Below are 16622 nucleotides of genomic sequence, written 5' to 3' on the forward strand. Positions count from 1 at the left end.
AATATAAGTTATAGCAATCATGTTGGTAATGACTTTTCATTTATAAATCTCTGCCACCAGTGTTGGGATAAAACTAAATATGACTTTTTCGCAATAGACGAGAAAAGGTCAAAGAATAATGGCAAATAAAATCTATGTTTGACCAATTTTATAATGACCAAGAGCATGAGTATCCATCTTCATCATGTTGGTTGTAAGGAAGTTTTCTCCAAAACACTACATCTTATCAAGGGTGGTAAGGGTACATAAGTGAAAGACTGATGTTTCTAACATTTGCATTTATTCAGTGTTCTATATCCTATCACACAGAATTGTCTATTTACAATTCTATATATAATTGATCCTTGGCCCATAGTCCGTGCCTATGGGCTCTTATACAGGGGTTGGTAGAGGTTGGATCAGTCCTAGCATACGTCCTTATTAGCCTGGTGGTCTACTATATCCGTGGCTCAACACACACGTCAAATACAGATTTATGTTTGATCAATTTTATAATGATCAAGAGCAAGAGTATTGATGCTATCTTCCAGAATGAACCTCTTGTCATCATCAAAAGATTTTATTTACTTTTTTATTCATAGTTTAGGTTTGAAGGCGATGGTTTGTAGATTTATTTCTCGTGACATCATCGTAGAAATCTTGGCCAGTTGCAAGACAGTTTAAAAAATGTTGATGTCTAAGAAGATTTTTAAAAGTAGCACCATCTACTCTCTTGGATTTCTTGACCTCTAAGGTTTGCTTGTCTTCCTCATATAACCATTTTAGGGGAATTAAGAATATAAATTTGGTCATATACCACAATATTCATACATAATATGACTATCTAGTTCGTCTTTCAACTTGCCAATAACTTTTTTATTTTTTTAGTGTATAAGGAATTATATATCCACACTTAGCGAAATGGTGCAAGTCACATCTAAAGAATCTGTGTTTTTAATCAGAAATCCTTTGTTCTTAAATTTTGACATACAATTATAGTGGAAATCATTCATTGCTACTTTACTAATATCCAAAATGATCATTCCTAAATACATCGGTTTATTAAACTTTAAAACTAATTTATTTAAATGCAAATTGTTATCAAACTTTTTGCTACAGTCATACCTCGGATTGGTGTCATATTTTGTTAACGTGGTCTCATCATTGGGATATACGCTAAACTTTCGTTGGTTCATAATTGTTCGACCAAAAGGGCTATTGTTTAACAATTTGTAAAAGTCATTTTCGAAATTATTTTTAGGCCATTTTCATTTTTCAATATTAAAATTAATATAGTGTGCAAGCACAGCCACCTCTGGCCACGGTGAGTGAAAAGCGGCAACGTCGCATCAGTGTCTTGGCGTTCGGTCAATGGAGGAGTCGCGTACTCTACGTACATTATCGCGTTTCTACTACCTTTAATCATTAGTAATGACATTAAACTTCTTACTACAGCATGCCAGATAGATGTGATGTGCCTGGATGCAAGAATAATTACAATAGCTCAATTAAAAATGAATAATACATACAGTGTTCTAAGATTCTACTTGATCCGCCGCGTAAGCAACGGATAGCGCTTTCTGCTATTCTTCGATCAAATTAGACATCTTAAAAATATTCTCGTTTTTGTGTGAAACATTTTTTACGAATATGAGCTTAGATTAAATTTGTAAATAAATGTAAGAATAAGACAGTGATTCGTGTAAATATAGACGCGAGAAGCAAGTTTAGGTAGTAATACCGTACTATTTCCTTATTTATTTGTCTATCTTATTGATAAATGCTGTTGTTAAGTGATTAAAATAACTTAAATAAATATCACTTCAAAGAAATAAGCCGGTGTTTCTGTTAAGTAGGCCTACTAGTAAAAAAATAAGTACTACACCATCTAACAATAAAAGCATCATAGTCTCCGAATCCAGTCTGAATGTTGATGAGATAAAAAAATTCTATTAATATTGTGGAAAGCCATATGGAGGCCTAGCTTCTGAAATCGTTTACAAAATGGCAAACGTTTTTCTTGGTAACTATTCAAAGAAAATAAATTATTTAGTCAGTATGCCTTCAAAATGAAAACTTTAAATTTTGTTGTCGCTAACTTATGGTTTCCTCAGGTAGACTAAAACATAATATTCCTATTAAAAATTTAAAATTAATTTTATTTGAACAAATTGTTAGATGTTAGTCTCTACAAATCCCAAAGGCCAAAGTCTCTACAAATATTGAAGTGGCAATAAGTTAGTCCTACTGTATAACCATTCTTGGTATAGTAGCTTTATTTTATAAAATTTAAGCACAGTCTGTCTAGTAGTTTTTACTATGTTGAATAACACACATATATACAGACACCATGAGATTGTTATATAATAGTGTAGATTATCAAATTAACAAAGGAAATATGTAAAGTCCATCTATTTCCACATTCATCGTACTTACAATACGATAAATGCAATCAAAAACGTTATGTTTGTATATTTTTAGTTTTAGACGTATTGCGGTATGTTGCAATTTTTCACTAAATAAACAACCTAGATTCCGATTTTGTCTATTTTGCCATACCTTAAAATCTACTAAAATATGTTATTACGTATTTAAATACTTTCATTCATTGATACAGAGCAGCAATACTCTCATTGATGTTCATAGCCTAGCGCGTGTGAAGACGGACGCAGAGGGGGGGGGGGGTGATTGCGGCGTTGCCAGTTCGAACGTCGCGGCCTTGTATTGCAAGCCATTCCGATTGTCTAAATTTCAAAATTCTATGTTATTTTGTAACAACCAAACCCAATCCTCATATTTTTTTAATGACTTATAATGCAAAATGTATTTAGTTTTATCTTTTAAGTTTGGTATCAATTTACCATTCATTTTCATTGGTACTAATGGATTGTCATTATGTAAATCGTGTAAGCTTTTATTATATTTTAAATCAACTTCTAAAATGTATCCAAACCCATCAATTTGAATATATTTGTAGTATATCTCATTTGTCCAACATCATCCATCCACGGGCAGTGGTTCGCACATTAATGTGGAATATAGCGAGTTACAGTCTAAATATATTAAATAATATATAGTGTGGCCTATAACTATATACATGAACTCAGACAGCAAAGCAGCACTAATGGCACTTGACAGTTTCGACTTTACCTCCAAGGCTGTATGGAACTGTCATCAAGCCATGAAAGCCCTGGGAAAGACCAAAAGGATCATCCTTAGTGGGTTCCAGGGCACAAAGGTATTGCTGGCAATGAGGGAGCTGACAAGTGGGCAAACAAAGGAGCTGAAAGCCCGCTCATGGGTCCAGAGCCGACGTGTGGCATTGCTTACAGCACAGCACGGAGAGCTGTTCGCCAGTGGATGGACATAGAACATCGAAGGAACTGGGAAAGAACAGAAGGAAATGTACAGTCAAAGAGAACGCTGAAGGCACCTACAGGTGCGATAGCGGCAGAAGCCCTTGGGCTGAGTAGGAAGACCCTGCGGAAGGTGGTTGGCTTTATTAGCGGCCATTGGGTATTCCGTGGACATTTACACAAGATGGGAATTCAAGTTGAAAGCTTCTTATGTAGGAAATGTGGAGAGGAGGAGGAGACAGCATTCCACGTGATATTTATGTGCCCAGCCCTACAAGGTCTGCGCATGAGATCCCTTGGCCTATCGACTGGAGATCAAAGGGAAGAACGGGTCACCATAGTCAAAAGGATCTCACGGTTCTCAAAGGACCTGGGATTTGACAAAGAATGAGGACCTGTGAATGAGGGAGCACAATAAGCTGTTCTAGCTGCGATGCAATCCCATGGTTACTTAAAGCCTGGCCCTCTATTAAAAAAAAGCATGTCAATATCACGAAATAATTGTAATTTTATACAGGTCATTCTAAGAAAAGCCTCCCATGTTAGTTAAGGAAGTGAATACATCATATGTACGGGGTCAGGTTTGTAATCTTTTAAACACAGGTCTCTAAATGTCTCGAACACATCAGCCAGTAGCAATGCATCTGTTTTATGATATAAATCATGATATTCTGGTAAATTGTTTATATTAAAACGGGCCCAGACATTTTTTGAATTTTTATATTCATTGGGAGAGATATATTCTTTAGTTAGAATGCTGTAAAATGCTTCTATTGGAGGGAGACTCTCTGAAAACTTATCTCGCACCCTTAAAAACATAGTGGCTCTTCACAAATGTGACAATATGTTGAGTTTTGGAAAGATGCCTCTTGCTCTGCAGTCATTACATGGGGAATATATACCACCATTTGACTTTTAAAAACACGCATAACTCATAACGCATAACATGTATACTACTGTACAGCTCTTCGGAAATAATTTTAGAATCCCTCACTACATCAAATGCAAATCCGGATAGGGTATGGATGTTAGAGTATTAAAAACTGCATTAAATTTACGATTGATTATAGTTTTATTTGGGTTGGATTAAATAATCTTAATTTAAATGTGGGTAACTGTAATTTGATACTCTATGTAATTTCTTAGAATATATAATTCAAGAAAGAAACGAACGGTTACTCTTAAATTCAAGCTGTTATTTATTAATATCTTAGATTGGAAAGACATTTTTACAATGCAATGAGAAGAATATTCGTATTCGTAAAACTTGTTTTTCATATAATGTTACTCCATCCAACACTTTTAAACATTAAACTCCACATGTAAAACTACACACATATATCAACCCATACATCTTGATATTAACCTACCGTAATTACCTAGTGCCAGCGTGTGTTTTAAAGTGTTATTTTCACATACTTCTGATACTTACTCGCCATCGTGAATTGTAAAAACTACTATCACAAAACATGTATTTTCATTATTTATTACAGATTTAATAACAATATATTATAAAAGTAAAAGGCGTAATATTTATATCATCGAGAGCTACAGGGTATATCGTAATAATAAAAAAACCCGTCACAGCAAACCTGCAGACTAAGCGAATTTTAATTTTTCTGATCAGATCTGAAAAAATTACATAACCAAGTAATATTTATTCCACATTGAAACATAAAATATAATCAGATTTAACGAGAACTTAGGTTTACCACTGCGAGAAAGGGAAAAAGTAGTTCTTCATAAAAATGTTAATAGTTTAAGATAAAATAAATACATTGACCAAATTCGATCAAAGTATATCCACAAACAAGCAAACTTACACAGTAGACCTTTTCTGCTTAAGAATAACATGAGCATTTTAAATGTACGGTTTTTTTGCAATTTTCTCCGTGACCTTTAATTATACAACAATGTTTCAATGTACAAAATGTTTCGTTTGTTCAAGCTTACACGATGGTTGTAATAATAATTAGATACTCCCGCCGCAGCAAACCTGCCGACTAAGCGAATTTCCATTTGTCTTAATAGATTTTCAATTAAATATATTTTAATAACATTAGGTTTAACGAGTACCCAGGTTTGCTGCTACAAGGAAGCTTATAAAGTGTGTTTTTTTTTTGTAAAATATTGATAGCTTAGTACAAAATAAATATACATTTGATCAAAATACAAAATATATCCATAAACAAGCAAACTACAACGTTTGACAATATTCTCCATAAGAATAACATCCAATTAGTACACAAAATAAATATTAACGAAGTTATTGCTGTGAGGGTGTAGAATATGGCTGTAAACACCCAAACACCTACGCCACACAAGGTGCTGGTTAAATTTACGGGCCTGTTTACACCAAAGGAAATATTCATAACTGGGAGCCTTAATTAATATACGTTAGCATTCAAGCCAACAGCTTGCTTTTTGTGCTGTTTATGTGGAGTGTGGAATATATTTTTATTAACGAAACTAAAATATTTGTTTTATTTAATATCTTAGTGAGCATTCAGATTTAGTCCCGATTGGCCTATATATTGAGGTTTGTATGGGTCTTGAAAAGAATATGCAAAAATGTTGTTCTTGAACACTATTAAATGGTTTCCAAGTTATTATTTAATTAGTTTTGCAAATATTTTAACAGCAACTTCAGAGTTTTAAACGTGTAAAATAATATTTACTCCTTTTTATCAAAAGCAAAGTAAATGTAACATAAATAGAAGTAAATTACCATAGGGGAGATATGTTTTACAAACAGCGAATGCCAGTTAAAATTACATTAGTTAAAATACATTGATTACCAAGTGTCATATGACTAATTTACAACAATATCATAAATAAGTATTAACCTAAATAATTAGTTCAACGCTAATTTAAGCAAGACTAGGAGGGTAATGCACCACCTATTTAAGTAAAAACTAAGGAAACGAGTAGTGTAAACATATTGTTATTCAAATCAAATTTGCAAGAGATGAAATAATCTACACAAGCAACTTATATCTTATATTATTATTGAATGTGTTTACTAATTTGAGGAATTTCCTAAAATGTACATATATCATAGTATAGTGCAAAATAAGTAATAATTCAATAGCTGATATATAATTTTAGGTCAAGTAACTGTATAATGCGTTGCGACGCCATTGATCTAATGGGGTTTAATTGTGTGGTTCAAATTAAATAGCATTTAATTTATTGTTTTTGGATGATGAGGTAATAATATCAAAAACCGGTTTTCCTAATTTTAAAAATAAAAATAGCCCCATCTCAGCGAACCTGGAGACTAAGCAAATTTTCATTTACCTGGCTGGATTTCTACTAAAATATTTCCTGAAAATCGTCAGATTTATTTCCTATTTAAATACCATTATTTTAATGAGTACCCAGGTTTGCTGCTACAGGGAAGATAATAAGGTGTGTTTTATTGAAATGTTGATAGCTTAGTATGAAATAATAAAAATTCCAAATTTGATCATAAGATATCTATAAATTAGCAAACTACAACAGTTTATTTTTTCTCCAAAAGAATAACATGTGAATTTTAAATTCAAAGTTTTTCTTTTATTATCTCCGTAACCATTAGGCATACAACAACGCTTCAATTTATAACATTATTTGTTTTAAGCTCTACAATTTAATCTGGAAGCAATTGTGAAATTTTATGTTTTTAGAGTCAAAAACGGGATCAACTAATTTTTACCCCATCCCCCCATGAACCACCGTTCCCATAGTCCGATCATGCTGGTTCGCGAACTCGTTCGAATAAAAGTAGGTTTACACATTTGTACTAAATGTCATCAAAATCGGATTATTTTTGCTCGAGTTATCGTGATAACGGGCAAATATAATATGTATATATAAAAAATATATAATAATTTGAACGGAGGGTGTTATTGGCCTCTGGGAGCCTCAAAACGAAAAAGTAAATCAGTCCTAGGTCTAGGTCTTACCATGAGACCTACGATAATAGCTTATTCCTTATATGGGAATTCGCTAAGAATTGATATGATGAGGCGACCTTAGCAATGCCGGCAACGTGTTTTCAAGTAAAACACTCACATTTTAAAACCATGGTGTTCTTGGCCTCTGGGAACCTCAAAACGAAAAAGTAAATCAGTCCTGGGTCTAGGTCTTACCATGAGACCTACGATAATAGCTTATTCCTAATATGGGAATTCGCTAAGAATTTATATGATGAGGCGACCTTAGCAATGCCGGCAACGTGTTTCCAAGTAAAACACTCACATTTTAAAACCATGGTGTTCTTGGCCTCTGGGAACCTCAAAACGAAAAAGTAAATCAGTCCTGGGTCTAGGTCTTACCATGAGACCTACGATAATAGCTTATTCCTTATATGGGAATTCGCTAAGAATTTATATGATGAGGCGACCTTAGCAATGCCGGCAACGTGTTTCCAAGTAAAACACTCACATTTTAAAACCATGGTTTTTGTCGCTATTTAAATGTCAAATTCCTGTTCAATGTAAAGTAGGCTATTCAGTGTTATGTTATTTTCTATGAAACCTTTCGGGTGGATAAAAGTTTTGGAATTTGGGCAACCTAGATCCCCGACTGATGATGATCCTCAGGCTTTGAAACCGATTTCGTTGGATTAACGTTACGATTGCTAAGGTAAGACCTCATAATATCAGTTTTATAAAAACAATCCAGAGGCAAAAATTATTAATAAAAACAAATTAAATCCAAGTATTGTTACTTTGACGTCATCTTCAATAAGCCCGAATTCCGATAAAGCATTGAAGTGAAATCTTCCAGACCAATAAAATCAACCAGAAACTATGGCCACAAAGAATCTTTCTACTGCAAATTGTTTTAAAAACAGAAAAACTTATTTCAAAACAAAAACTTTAAGGTAGAATGATTTATATTTAAGATTTTTGAATTATCTCCTTCGCATTATTCTGTAATTTTAGAAGAGTTCAAACCAAAAAGCATTCAAATTATAAGGCCGACCTTTAAAATTTATGCAAATATATTTTTTTTAAATTTTGTATAACATTTTAAATATCTGTAAAAACAGTTATTTCCAAGTACGTTTATCAAAATGAGTTCGCATATTATTTATTATTTATCACAACCTAAGCACTCGTTAAATCTAATGTTATTTAAATTGCGAATAAATATGTCTTAAATGGAAATATTTTAGTAAATATGTAATCAGACAAGTTGAAATTCACTTAGTCTGCAGGTTTGCTGCAACGGGGTTTTTTTAAGCTAACGTTCTTTTTCTTAAAGTTAGTTATGAAAACGAAAGTTTTATCAGTTTTGACTAGCATTAGCAGTAAGATACTAAGTTTTAGGTTAAAATATGCTAGTAGGTCAATTAAGTTCACGATGACAATAATTCATAACGTTTAACATGTCATAAACAACATCTGTATTCCCAACGTTTGGAATTTTTTATGCCAGGTGCAGGTTGACACAATTTTACCAGAAAGAGAGTAGCATTCCAGTACAACATGAGACTCTTTGTGGCTCTTCTAGTGTTATTGAGTAAGTAGTCTACTTGATCTAACCACTTAGGTAAATGGTATTATCTTCGATACAAAGATAGTAGTTTATAATAGGTTTTACTAATCAACAAAACACTAACATCACATAGTATAATAAACAAAGAGAGATATCACTTAAGAATAACATAAAATCTAAATTTTGTGGTGTTTGATACGGTTTAGTATATTTAAAAAAACGAAGAAATGGAATTTTACACTGTTGCCGGTTGGTTTTATGGTATTTATTTTGTTTAGTGTTATTGTGGTCTCCCTTAATGCTAAGAAGTGTAAGTATATATATTTGTATTTACGTGTTTGTAAATCTGGTAGCTCTTTTCTAGTTTAGCTACGGTTGTTGTTTATTAAACAGTGCGAGATTCAAGAAAGATTTTTTTTGTGGGATGGATTTTTATTGAGTTCTCTAGGTTATTATTAAGGTTAGATTATTAACATGGCTGTAGATGTGTTTTTAACTGTTTATTGAAAAAATATATTGTAGCCGATATATGGTTTGTAGCAGGAAAAATCTGTGATTTTGTATCCAATTTTTATTTACTATTGAACTGTATTTTTAGGTTGTGGTTGGACCGATCCTTCTAAATATCGAATGAGTCGGCTCAAACCGTAAAATACATTTATGTACCTAGCCAAAGTGTTGTTTAATAATTGATTATGATTTAAGTAATGATATTGTTTGTGAAATTGTGATTTGGCTGGCCTATTAAATTAGTTATTTAAATAAATAAGCTCTGGTATGTTTTGGTGGGAGGTTATAAACGTATAAGTTCCCTGATTTGAACTAACAATAGTCTAGACACATACTAAGTTACAAGAGGATACACATGTCTGTAGGACATTTCAGAAATATCTGAAAGATTTTTAGTTTGCTCATCAGTACAACAGTTTCACAATAACTGAATATCTTTTTTAGTATACAGGGTGTCCCAGAACTCTCTACCAAAATCTTAGGGCATTATTGCTGAGTAGGAAACATATCTAAATATAAAATTTAAATTGTCTGGAAGTCCTTAGTTACTCACACAGCCACCATTTTGTTTTTTATTACTTATTACTTTCTTTCTAAAGAAGGGTAAACATACAAAATTGAAACTTTGCACAAACATTTATGACAACTAGAAAAGCTAGCAAAAAATGCCGCTGGAGGTTAGTTGCAGCGCATGCTGGAAGCTGTCACGTATCACTAAAGCTAACATCAGTTAATATTCGTCCAATCTGAAAAAAATAAGGTATCAATCGATTTGTAATGAAATTGTCTTAAGGAATCTTGTAAAATTCTGTAAATAAACGGTTTTTGAGTAATTTAAGAAATAAAGTTTAAAATGGTTGCCATTTGGTTTTGGAATTTAAAACAAAATTAATATTTTTTGTAGCTTTGTCTATTTGTCTTAAATATTTGTGCAACGTTTCAATTTCGTATGATTAACCTTTGTTTAGAAGGAAATTAATAAGTGAAAAAAAACATGGCGGCTGTGTAGGTAACTAAGGACTTCCCGACAATTTAAATATGATATTTAAATATTTTTCTTACTCAGAAACAATGCCCTAAAATTTCGGTAGAGAGTTCCGGGACACCCTGTATAGAGACCAATCCATTCAAACAGACAAGTAGGGGATACGTAAGTATGTAGAGTTACTATCTGTTTGGCTGAAAAAGATCTGCAGAAACAGTAATGAAGTGCACACAACAATAAATATTAAACTTCAGAAAAGTTTTTAAATATCTAATCGATTCCTCGTTTTGCAGTGTTCATTGGTACGGCAGTGGGCCCATATATGGGTTGTCCTTGGTTTTCTAGTGAGATCGAAGGGACACTAGATCCGAGTCGGGGACGTACGTCTTACCCTTGCGTGAAATGTGCCTATTGGCTTACGGCTAGGCAAAAATGGCACTGCTTTCAAGGCAGGTGCGATAAGTCCACCGGTATCTGCATCTAGTTATAACTATGCTTAATCACGGACAAGAACACACATAAAAGGATAATAATTGGAAACTGGTGATGTGATCAGTAGATAATTTACAGAATATGATAATTGAAATTAAGAACCAATAAAGATGATGTGATTTTGACTGACGTGTTCAAGAATTCTAATTGAGTTTTACACCTTGTTTTCTTTATCAGTAACCCGTCAACTGCATATCACCTCAGATACTTAAATGTGATGTGATTAAAAGGCAGTGAATACACTTAGGCGAACCAGTTGTACCGCAGAAGTAAAATATTTCCGGTAGGTCTCAAACCAGCGATATCTGGCACAACAGGCCAAGACGCTGCTGTTGAGCTACCGTTTCAAGTAATTATTATAACTATTATGATAGTTGGGTGAAATGTGTGAAAATAGTGTGTATTGTGTGTGATGAAGTATCCACAAATTCACGTCACAGTCACATTCGGTTGTTGTATACACTGTGACGTGAGTGATGTGATTGAACGGTGACGTGCCGTGTGTGAATCGACCTTTATGTCGTCAAATACAACAACTGATTTGTTCTCAAAATATTTTTGAATTGTTCGGACGCCTGACTGACGTGTTTGAGGTTAGAAAATAATGGGTTTCTTGTATTCCAACGGTTGTGTTTTTATTTTATATACTGTTTATAACAATCAACAAAATGTAATCAATAAAAAAAATAGCATAACGGCCATTGGTGACCTGCATGTTCATAGGATACACTACCAACCACTTAGCTAAAAGATTCGCCCAATCCGATGATTTCGAGGTGTATGTCTAAACCAAGGATTATGAACATCACTACGCCCCAGTGGTTGTAGTATATCGCTACAAACACACAGGTCACCAATTATTTGCCACACAGGACGGGATTCGAACCCGAGCAGACGAATGCCACTGGTCAAGTGACACACGCCCTAGCCTTCTCGGCTATCTGTCTGTGCTTGAAGACTGGGGAGTCAAAACCATCCAAAACCCGGTATTTAAGCTGTCGCCACCGATTGCGAACAGATGGCGCTGCAGATGGTTGTTCAATGCGTTACTAGGTAGCAGCACCAGCTAGTCACGGACTATTTAGATGCAATCTTTAAGTTTTTAGTAGTAGTGAATGTGTTCCTGATACTTTGCTGCAAAACATTAGTTTCCCTAAAATTGCTATATTTCTATTCGTCCAACTAAATCGGGGTTAAATTCAATATTACATTGTAAACTATATGTCTTTTGAGATTTCGGTTTCAAATAATGCTATCAGAACATAAAAATTTATAGGAAAACCAGGAAAATTACAACAAAAACTAAGTTTTATTTGATGTTTACTACAAATACCGGGATTTATCTTTCTTATATATTTTCTTATTGTGTTATTATTCAAAATTAGCCTAATTAATAAAATAGTGACAACATGACAGTTAAAATTCAACAACGGGTAATGGAATTAAAAGGCAAACAAAAAAGTCTTACAAAATATGAATTATTGGCCTAGCACTGAAAGGGTTAATCAATCATATAAACTTTATTTGGGTATTACATGCTACACAAGTTGGCTGTATGCAAAATTATAGGTACACCAATACTTGTACATTTGTAAAGATGAATGCAGCCAGCGTTTGTTCTACAAAAGCTCATACATCCCTGTTGTGTTTACGCTCAAGTTCATATGGAGAAGCTCAAGACAACAGTGGGTTATTATTAACGCTCTGACAACACTAAGCTGTTTGTACTCAACTAATTGCTTTTGAAGTCGAATCTACCTTCACATCACCGCAGGGTTCCGCTGACAAAGCACAACTATACATCACATGCCGTGAATTAATATTCTAAGAGGTAAAATTAAAGTTATTTTTTAATATTCAAAATTCAAAAAATAAAATCCTTAAAAAGTATTTAATGCGGCCTGACGTTGGATACGTGATTAGTAGTCATGGGAATTCTTGACATAATAAAATTAGAGAACTAAAAAATGGGATTTAAAAATATTCTCGTAAGTAAAAAAAATCTTTTATTAAATCAAAAGTATGTGTTTCAAAAGTAAAAATACTTCAGTATATACAAATAAGTTTCTCGGAGCGAATCTCGGTTTCCTGGTGTTTTATTATTAGTATAACTACGGATATGTTAAATTCATACACGTTCATTGAACTAACTTATTTGTAGTTCCAGGCTGAGAAGTTAAAGCCAAATAGAAATTATACATTTTAAATCTTAGTAGGGTTGCATTGGCTACCATGTCTTAATAGTTTAAGCAATCAAATTTTTCCTTGTTTTGTTTTGTTTGACTATTGAAAATGTATAGGTTATTTTCGTACGTTGTGGTGACGGATTCCACAGTATTCCACAGCTACTGAAACGTTTACGTTTTAAAGTATGATTTAAATGGGCGAATTTGTCTGAATGGGATATATTATTTGCTTACCTTTCTAATACAGGAAAAGTTTACTTTAACCACCTTAGCTATTCCACCCTTTTCCGTTTTACAGTTGAAAATGTAAATTCTGTTTTAAAGGTAAAATAAATCTTTGTAGACATCTGGCGACTCTGCTGCCTGGCGAATACAATGCTATCTTCAAATCTTACTTAATGTACTTTCACATAACTGTAAAATAAATCTGACATCTTAAAATATATTTAATAAAAAAAAAAATAAAAAAAAACAAAGCAAGGGGGTGACCCCTATCATCGCATTAGACAGATAGAACACCTCAATATTTGGGAAGGCTAAACTTCAAGTCTTGTTACAGTAAAATCTACTTGGATTTTAGTTTTTGGGTTTTTAAAGTATATTTTATATTGCTATGGTCACAGATATTTCAAACACTATTGCAGGCTTGCTATCATATTAATCTTCCAAAACACGTATATTGCCTGGTTTTTAAATCGAACATAAAAGTTCCATATTAAAAAAAAATATATATATTTATATACTATAATCTTTTATATCTGGAATTTTCGGAACTAAAAGCGTGCGAATTAATAAAAAACGTGCGTTGTCAATTCTTGAAGCTTTTTTACAAATTGTTTGAAAACTTTTAACAGAAACATTAAATTTATACACACAAAATAGTATAGTTTTCAATAATGTCCAAGTATGAAACAGTCGATTTAATGCTTATGGAAAATAGGATGCTCTGAGTTTTTCCGTAGTAGAAAAAATATTAGATTTTGAATAATTGAAATTACATTAACTGTACGCCTAACGCCAATAGAAGTCAAAGATCAAATATAAACAAGTTAGTGTTTAACATTTCAGTTTCGCCTTTTCCCCGTTTACTTTGTCTAAACACAATTCAAGTCCAAAGTTACAGGCCACTTAACTGTATTTATTGACCTTGCAGAATCAAGTAATGCCTTTACTTGGGCATTCGAATTTCCACAGCAGTTTAAACATATTTACTTATTTCCTTTAAATAAAAAATGTACAGTAAACCTGTAGATTTTAAAGAGTACGCTTTGGCAGAAAATAGTCATTAATTATGCTGATGCAAGATTGGTTTTACCATTTTGTAAATTAAATACCCCCGTCGCAGCAAACCTGCATACTAAGCGAATTTCCATTCACCTGGCTTGATTTCTACTAAAATATTCCATATAAATTTTCAGATTTATTTCCTATTTAAATAACATTAATTTTAGTGAGTTTTAGTGAGTTAGGTTTGCTGCTACGGAAAAGATGTTGAGGTGTGTTTTTTTCAATTGAAATATTGATAGCTTAGTATGAAATAAACCAAATTGCCAAATTTGATTAAAATATGTCCATAAACAAGCAAACTAGAACAGTTTATTTATTCTCCATAAGAATAACATGGGAATTTTAAATTTATAATTTTTTTAATTTTCTCCGTAGTCAATGAATATTCATAAACACTTCAATATACTAAATTATTTGTTTTTTTTTAAGCTCTTCAAAATGGTCTAGAGAGAAATTTAGAAATTTAAAGTTTTTAGGGTCAAAAATGAGAAAACCCCATTTTTACCCATAAAACCCCCCATAAAACCCTGATCCGATTATGCTGGTTCGCGAACTCGTTCGAATAAATGTAGGTTTACACGTTTGTACCAAATTTCATCAAAATCGGATAAATTTTGCTCGAGTTATCGCGCTAACGGACACATATATAAATATATATATGAATTTGAACGGATGGCCTTTTTGACCTCAAAACGAAAAAGTAAATCGGTCCCGGGTCTAGGTCTTACCGTGAGACCTACGGTAATAGCTTATTCCCTATGTGGGAAATTCGCTAAAATGTATCGTTTTAACTGGCGACACCAGGAATAACTATTTAATTGGTGTAAAGCTATTATAAATCAAATTATATGTAAAATTAAACATGTCTACATTCTTTTATCGATAAAAACATTAAGATGATCTTGACCTTCGTCTTGAATGATGATGAGTAATTCGTCTGAAATACAACCTTTTACTTAATCTGGTAATTTAAAATACCCTCTACATTCAATCAAAGAATCGATATTGTTTTATAAACACAGCTGCACATATCACACTCTCATGTTTATAAAGATAAGGTACTGGATTTGTTGCTGAGAGATCAAGATAACCAACCGGAAATATCGAGGAAGCAAGGGCGTTTGCTGAGTCAGACAACGATGCTGAGATTTCCCGTCCACTGCTAGCGTCAGGTGGCGATTCTCACTTGATTTTACAACTAACCTCTCTTTACTTTATCTCTGACGGTAATTATAGTAAGTTTATGTAAATTTTGTAGAATTAAGTTACTAAAACATTCCTTCACTTATAAAAATAGGCTACGCTATAAAGTTTTTTGTTATTACAACTAAAAAAATCCATTCTCACGTTGTCAGTTATTATTTGCTATTTCTATTATTTTTATGAGTAAAATAATTCATCAAATGATATTAGATCTATAATACCCCCGCTACAGCAAACCTGCAGAATAAGTAAATCAACATTTGCATAGTCAGACTTTTTCACTATTTAAATCACATTATTTTTGCAGTTACAGATAGGGTATAGCTTAATATAAAATTAATACATTTGCCAAATTTGATCATAATATAGCCATGGACAAGCAAATTACAACAGTTTACTGGTTTATTGCTTCTTATAAATTTGAAAAAAACCCATTCAAAAAATCTAAAAACCATATAATGCCCCGTTCCCATTTGACGTTTTTAGAATCAGTAGAGCGTCAAAAATCCAAACCAATTGGGACCGTAGGTAGTTAAGATTATCAATTTGTTCGGATTTCCAAGCATAACCTAGAAATGCCTAATATACACATAATATACATATAACCTACAGTACCAAAAATACAGTTTTAGGATACAGTAAATGAAATAAAGACATTGGGTTTTCTACGTACAGTACATATATTTGATGCATGACTAGTTCGTTCATTGAAAAAATATGTAGAGTTCATACAGTGGAAACGAACAAAACACTGACCTGAAACAGAACTAAAAAAAAATCACTGTAAATCTAACTGTAAAATGCAAATCGAGTGTTCTATTTTTACAAACAAAAAAAAATGTAAATATTTTGTTGCGTTAGATTTCATACCCGTTTTCTGCCAGCCAAGTCCTTCCTTCTCTATATTTAAACTGGTAAGAGATCTTGACTACATTCTGGCTGCGTTTCAACCGAAGAGTTCCCTATTCATAGTACCAGAGAGACTTTAAATCTATTTTTGAGTGGATGTCTGGACAAAACAGAAGATCTCTGATTATTTTGAGGAAAATCATGAAGTCGGCTATTTCTGGGCACGCCGTGAGAGATGCAAACTGAAGCTCAGAAGATAGAATATCAACAGGGACAGCGTAGTTTAAG

Source organism: Macrosteles quadrilineatus, unplaced genomic scaffold (assembly GCF_028750875.1).
Source record: "Macrosteles quadrilineatus isolate MER2022 unplaced genomic scaffold, UCM_ALF_1.0 Scaffold_8__2_contigs__length_117827958, whole genome shotgun sequence".
NCBI lineage: Eukaryota > Metazoa > Arthropoda > Insecta > Hemiptera > Cicadellidae > Macrosteles > Macrosteles quadrilineatus.